Source organism: Heterocephalus glaber, unplaced genomic scaffold (assembly GCF_053883595.1).
Source record: "Heterocephalus glaber isolate CG9 unplaced genomic scaffold, H.glaber_assembly_v1.0 deba00001509, whole genome shotgun sequence".
In the NCBI taxonomy this organism is placed as follows: Eukaryota; Metazoa; Chordata; class Mammalia; order Rodentia; family Bathyergidae; genus Heterocephalus; species Heterocephalus glaber.
The window spans coordinates 1,243,925-1,250,793 of record NW_028258325.1 but is presented as its reverse complement, the minus strand read 5'-3'; the positions used below and the strand labels follow the sequence as shown (position 1 = coordinate 1,250,793).

The window sequence follows — 6,869 nt, the reverse complement described above, 5'->3', positions numbered from 1 at the left end:
AAATCTGCTGGAAGATAGAATAGGTAGAACTCTCGAAGACACTGGTATAGGCAAAGATTTTATGAGTAAAACCCCGATCGCACAGGAAATACTACAAAGAATCTACAACAGGGATCTCATCTTATTAAAAAGCTTTTGTAGGGGCCCGGGGACTTAGCTCAGTGGTTTTGTCGCCTGCTGTGCAAGCACAAGGACCCGAGTTTGATCCCCAGTACCAAAAAAAAAAAGCTTTTGCGCAGCAAGAGAAACCATCAACAGAGTGAAGAGAAAACCCACAAAGTGGGAAAAATTTTTACCAGCTGCTTCTCAGACAAAGGACTAATATCTAGATTATATAAAAGACTCAAAAAATCAGACCCCCCCCAAATGTAAAGACCCAATCCAAAAATGGATGTCTTGTAGGGAACAGGGGAAGGGGACGTTACCAGAACCTCTGCAGTGAGTCCTAGTCTCCTGTGAGCCACGGCAGCACACGGCGAATTACAGGAAAGGTAGACAAATGAGACTGAGAAGAAGCTGAGCTCTGGGTCTGATCAGTGCTGCTCTGGGCAGCAAAGACAAGAAGCCCTAGCTTGCAGCACCTTTTATTTAGTCCATCCAAAGAAACAAATGTAACAAATGAATAATGTAGATTTCAGTATCACATTCGGATGAACAAGGTGTAACAAAAGACTGGGTGGGGGCGGCAGAAATCTAAGAACAATGAGGAACTATGCAGATGAAGATTTAGTTCCTCCCAGGGCATCTCCCGCAGGTGTGGTCTTGTCCTGGAGCATTACAGCATCATGGGATCATTGAGATCTCCCTTGTGACCTGAGGCCAAAATGGAATTATGTCTTGGAGTGTTATAGCTGGCCTGTAGGCAGGAGAACTAGGCCTACTCAAATGATTTTTCCCTAGAATTATGTAGCATTGCTCCCAACAATGTCTGAAATGAACAGACACTTTTCAGATGAAGAAGTAGAAACAAAAAAAATAAGAACCAAGATATATCATGTAAAGGTACAAATTCCCAATGATGCATGTCATCATATTGTATACCTAAAATGTACCAATAAAGTTAATGAATGAAAAAAAAGTAGAAATAGCAAATAAATTTAGGAAAAAATGTTTAATATCACCAGTCATTTGAGAGATGCAAATTAAAACAACACTGAGATTCCATCTCCAGAAAGAATGGCTGCTATCAAGAAGTCAGCCAATAATAAATGCTGGCGGGGTTGTGGGTAGAAAGGAACCCTTCTCCACTGTTGGTGGGAGTGCAGACTGGTGCAACCACTGTGGAAATCAGTATGGAGATTCCTCAAAAAACTAAAACTAGAGGTTTCATTCAACACAGCTACTTCCCTTCCTGCTATCTTCCCAAAAGAATTAAAAGCAACATACTATAGTGATATATGCACACCCATATTTATAGCGGCACAGTTTGTAATACTTCGTTAAATCTTGGAAAGAGCCCAAGTGCCCATCACCAATGAATGGATAAAGAAAATGTGGGGGTTTTTTTACACAATGGAGTACTACTCTGCCATAGAGAAGGATAAACATGGGACATTTCTAGCTAAATGGATGCACCTTGAGACCATACTTTTTTGTTTGTTTGGGGGGTTTTGTTGTTGTTTTCTTTTTTCTTTGGTACTGGGGAGCGAACTCAGGACCTTGGGCTTGTGAGGCAGGTGGGGTGGTTTGGGCTGGCCTCAAACTCATGGTGAGCCTCCTGCCTCACCCTCCCAAGAGCTGGGATTGCCAGTGTGTGCCCCCAAGCCCAGTGAGACCATACTCTTAAGTGAAATTAACCAGACACACATGTTCAAATATCACATTGTTTCCCTAATGTGAGCAACCAAAAGTGTAGAAAAAGAACCAAAATGTATAATAGACATTGGGAAATGGGAAGAAAAATGTTCAGATGAGAAGGGGAACAAAGGAGGGGGAAGGGGAAAGGAAGGAAGGGAAAAGAAAAATAGGATAGAAGGAAAAAATGGAAATGAAGCTTTTGTAAATGAGAAGAGGAACTGAAGGGAGGGGAGGGATTAGAGAAAAAAGAAGACTCAAGTTATATCATGTACACTCCCTACTATGAGTATGATCACCATGTATATCTAAAATGTGCCAATAAAATTAATTTTTTTTAAAAAAGACGAAGAGCCCCAGGAATGAGTTGGGAGGTCACAGAGCACATGGCCACCTCAGCACTGCCGCTGCCTGTTGCCTGAGCACCTGCTTCATAATCTGCCCAGGCCTTGGGGCGTTTCCCGTGAGCTCCCGGGGGTCGGTGCCGGTGCCGCACATTCCAGACTGGAAAAAGCTAAGCAGACCCGTGGTAACCGCTGGGGAAACTGCCTCGGCCTTCGTGGCTGGAGGGTGCCGGAGGGAGAGCGGTGGGGGATGAAGAAAAGAGAGATACAGAAGCTGGGGCCAGTGGAGCCTTCCTCCTGATGGCTGGCAACGCAGTGCAGTTACAGGGTAGAGATCAGTGACGCAGGGGATGGACAAGGGGCTGGGCCGGAGCTGGAGCCGGAGGAGCCCGAGCGGAGAGTAGGTTATGCAAAACATCCCCTTTATGGTTTCTTGGTGAATGGGCTGGGAGGAAGACACGCCCTCTTCTCGCCCTGGCCTTGCTCCCACATCCTGTTGGCCCTGTTCTCCCACGGGCCCTGGCTCCTCTGCGGGAGGGGAGGCGCGAGTTAGGCCGGGCCATTGTGTTCTGCCGCACAGCGCTCCCAGCAGGAAATCAGTAAAAGAATAGCAACAGAGTGAATAACTTTTAGACTACTAACACATACCTGTGGTAAAATGAATGATAATCCAAAAGAAAATAAGAGAGAACAAATGTCTCCGTAATTTTTTTTTTCAACGCTAGGGAATGAACTTTACCCAGGCCTCCTCGTGCGTGCCCCACCAAGGTCCTGCCCCTGAGCTCCATCCCCAGCCCTAGCAGGGACTTTCATTCAATGATAACTACAGAACATTCCAGCTAACGGAGGTCATGATTCCGAATTCAAAGCCAAGGGCAACTATATGCTGTCTACGTGAGACCCAGATACATTCCAGCCTTACAAAAATGTTGAAAACTTTTAGAATGGAGAAAACATGTACCATGTGAACACAATAAGAAGGTAAATGGCATCCCTTCTGTTAGGGTTGGTGTCTAGATGCCCCATCTCCTCCTCTGAGTTTTGGGTGTTGGATGTTTTGTTCCAGGAACAACGAAAAGTAAGACAAATTTTTGTTTGGTTGGTTGTTTTTTTGTTTTGTTTTTTGAGACAGGGTCTCCCTATGTAGCCTATGTTGGCCTCGAGCTTGCAGTGATCCTCCTGCATCAGGCCCAAGTGCTGGGATTACAGGTGTGCGCCAGCATGCCCAACAAGACATCTTCATGATCCTGTCAAGCCCGATTCCCAGGGTAGATTTAATAGTGTAAAACTATATAGCCATAAAATTTAGAAAAGAAAAAAATGACACCATTATCAGGGTAAATAGACAAACACAGTCATTATGGGAATCTCAATTTACCTGTTTCAGGAACTAATTGAACAGTAAGACAAAGACCTACCTGTAAGGAGCTAGGAGATTTTATCAACACGAATTTGACCTGTGCCCAAATATATAGCGCGTGAACATACACTACTCTCAAGGGCACGGAGCATGCGCATGACTGTGCTGGGCTCTCAGTGCCTTCCTCGCTCCAGGAGTAACAGAGCCCTGTTCTCTGCCCGCAGCCACCGCACCCCGGTCCGTGGGGAGCAGAGGCTTCACCGCTGCGCCCCGTGATCCTCCACTGCGGCCCAGAGCAGCACTGATTAGACCCAAAGGTCAGCTTCTTCTCAGTCTCATTTCTCTACCTTTCCTGTGTAATAAGTTAATTCGCCTTGCACTGCCGTGGCTCGCAGGAGACCAGGACTCACTGCAGAGGTTCTAGTAACGTCCCCTTTCTCTGTTCCCTGCAGTCACTGGCCATCGCAATGAGGCAAGCAGCTGCTGGGGGAGGAATCCTGGATCCAGCTGTCGGTGTGAGGAGCTGGAGCGGCAGGAACACAGGTCACAGCTACACACATGCAGGAAATAGGAGAGCTCAACCGGCAAATGGATGCTTCTGACAGCAAGGCTTAATCTCAATGGCCAATATGCACCTGCTGGTCACAGAGCCAGCACTGCATGCACTGACTCCTGCTCTCGTCACTGTCTTAGTCTTCGTGAGGTGCTCTAACAAAGTACCTGTGCCTGGGCACTTTATAAAGAACGGAGACTCATTTCTCACAGTCCTAGAGGCTGGGAAGCTCAAGGGCAAGGCACTGGCATCTTCTTGTCTTTCGAGGATCTGGTCTCCGGTTCCCAGGCGGTGTCATCCTGCAGGGAGGAATGGTGTGTCCTCACCAGGCAGAAGGCAGGAGGCCCGAGGCACAGAGGGACGACCTTAGCAAGCCCAGCTCTAAGTGCACCTATGCCCATTCCTAGCAGAGCCCCTTCACCTCCCAAACAAATCACCACCACCCAAGGCTCACACCTCCAGTGCTGCTGCACGGAGGGCTAAGTTTAAGCATGAATTTCTGAGGGGACACATGGACAGCACAGCAGCTACATAGACAGTGCTGTTGTATCTTAAATCCATAAATGCCCTGCCTTGGTCCTGTTTAGCAGAGATGAGCCTGTAGGAGGGGCCTAGTGAGAGGTCTTTATGCTGGGGCTGAGCTTGAAGGGAACTGGTCCTCTGGTCCCTCCTCATTCCTCACATCCCATCCTACAGTCCACCCTCAGACTGAGACCTCCAAGGTTATGAGTCAGAATAAACCTTTCCTTCTCTTCTTTGCAGTGCTAGGATCAAGCCCAGGGCTCTGTGCCTGCCAGACCATTGCTCTAGCACTGAACTACAGCCTTCGTTGTAGCCATTCCTCTTTACAAGTTGGTTATCTCAGGCATTTTACTACAGTCAAGGAAAGCTGACTGACACAGGGAGGTTTTAATTTGTTTGCTGGGAAGAGAGAGAAATGGCCTTCTTAGTAGGGAATCACTAGCATCAGTTCAATCTGCTCCACTTCAATTTTTTATGACTTTTTCTGTCAAACAGATCACATTTAAAAACAATACTGGAATCGTGATAGCGGCACTCTGAGACACCTTCCCCACAGTGCTGATTGCCCCACATGATTCCCCAACAAGAACTATCAGCAAGCTGGGCATGGTGGTGCATGTCTGTAACCCCAACACACTGGGAGGCTGAGGCAGGGGGTTGCAAGCTTGAGCCCAGGTTGGGCAACTTAGCAAGACCCTCTCTCAAAGTAAAACAAAAAAATATTTTTGGCGAGTACCAGGGAGTGAACTCAGGACCTTGCACTTTCAAGGCAGGCGGTGACACCACTGAACTAAATCCCCAGCCCAGCAAAAAAATTTTTAATGCTTGAAGATGTAGTTAAAATTAATTCAAAAACCTTGAAGAAACATCAAAATTGTAAATAAAGACAGCATCGATGTCACTGAGATTTTTTTCTTTGTTTCAGCTCTAATAGTGCCTCGGCATGGCACTGTTCCTGATCCTGTCTTTAAGTTTTCAGGTTTGTTTGGCTTTTTTTTTTTTTTTTTTTTTTAGGTACCGGGGATCGAACTCGGGTCTTTGCGCTTGCATGGCCCGCGAAACCACTGAGCTAAATCCTCAGCCCCTGTTTGGTTTTTTTGAGACAGGGTCTCACTAAGTTGCTGAGTTACTCAGGCTGATCCTGAACTTGCAGTCTTCCTGCCTCAGCCTCCCAGAGTGTTGAAATTACAGGTATGTGCCAATGTGCCCAGCTTTGGTATTAATTTTTTAGGGGGTCCATTGAGGCATTTTATTTGTATGGATTGCATCCCTAGAAAAAGAATCCCAGGGTTTTCCCTCCTGTGTGTTTTCGTCTTGCTTCTTCGTGATCCATGATGCCAGATGAGGCTGTAAATACAATGAAACCAAACTGACAGGATGGAAGCAGATTATTCTGCTATTTTTCCAGGTCTTTCAGCTGCACATCAAACCTGGGGCTGATCACTCCACACTTGTTTAACCTGCCTGTGAGGTTCACAACAATTTTTCCAGCCCTGTGATCATCAATGATTTCAAATTTGCCAATGTAACCATGCTTCATCATCACAGTTAGAAACCGGTTGATGACTTTGGAGCACAGCCTAACAAGGACCTGGCATTTGCCTCTCTTTTCAGCATTGTTGATACTTGTGAGAGCATCAGCCAGGACGTTCATGCGCACCATTATGATGGCACAGGAAGATGGCAGAAAGCTTGGTATTAATTTTGAAATTTAAAAAAAATGTGTTAAAATATCATCTATAGGGATGACTGAATTTTTGCCATTTCCTGACACTTAATGTGATTCTCTCCCCTTCCCTAGGCCCTGAAAGATAATCCATCTGTCTTGCCTAACTAGGGCTTCTCTGAGGAATCCAAGGATGACTTAACATTCCAGATTCTGTCAACTGACTGACATTAGGTACCACGTTCACAGACAAGAGGGGAAGCAAGTAAGATTTTCTCAATAGACACAGAAAAAAGAGAAATACTGTTGTGATCAAAACTGAAAAAGGAAACAAGAAAACATTTTTAACTTTATGTCAACAACTGAATATACATTGTATTTAGTGGATAAAATTTAGGCCTACATCTTTTAGGCTGGAGATTAGGATTCTTCCCACCCCTGTGAACATTCAGCTGTGCTGGGAGCTCTGGCTAATGGAGTAGAATTAAGAATAGAGGAAAACTACAAATATAAATGGAAGATACAGAACTCTCCTTGTTTGGAAATAAGATGATGATATATTTACAATACCCAACTAAATCAACCCATTATTAGAATAAAAGAGTCCATCAAGGTTGCTAGATATATATG

General features: G+C 45.5%; 1 pseudogene; it reads right to left on the bottom strand.

The window, feature by feature from the left end:
• Positions 1 to 5,808: 5,808 nt before the first annotated feature.
• LOC101708527 (small ribosomal subunit protein uS8 pseudogene) lies at positions 5,809 to 6,251 on the bottom strand (annotated as a pseudogene).
• Positions 6,252 to 6,869: the final 618 nt, after the last annotated feature.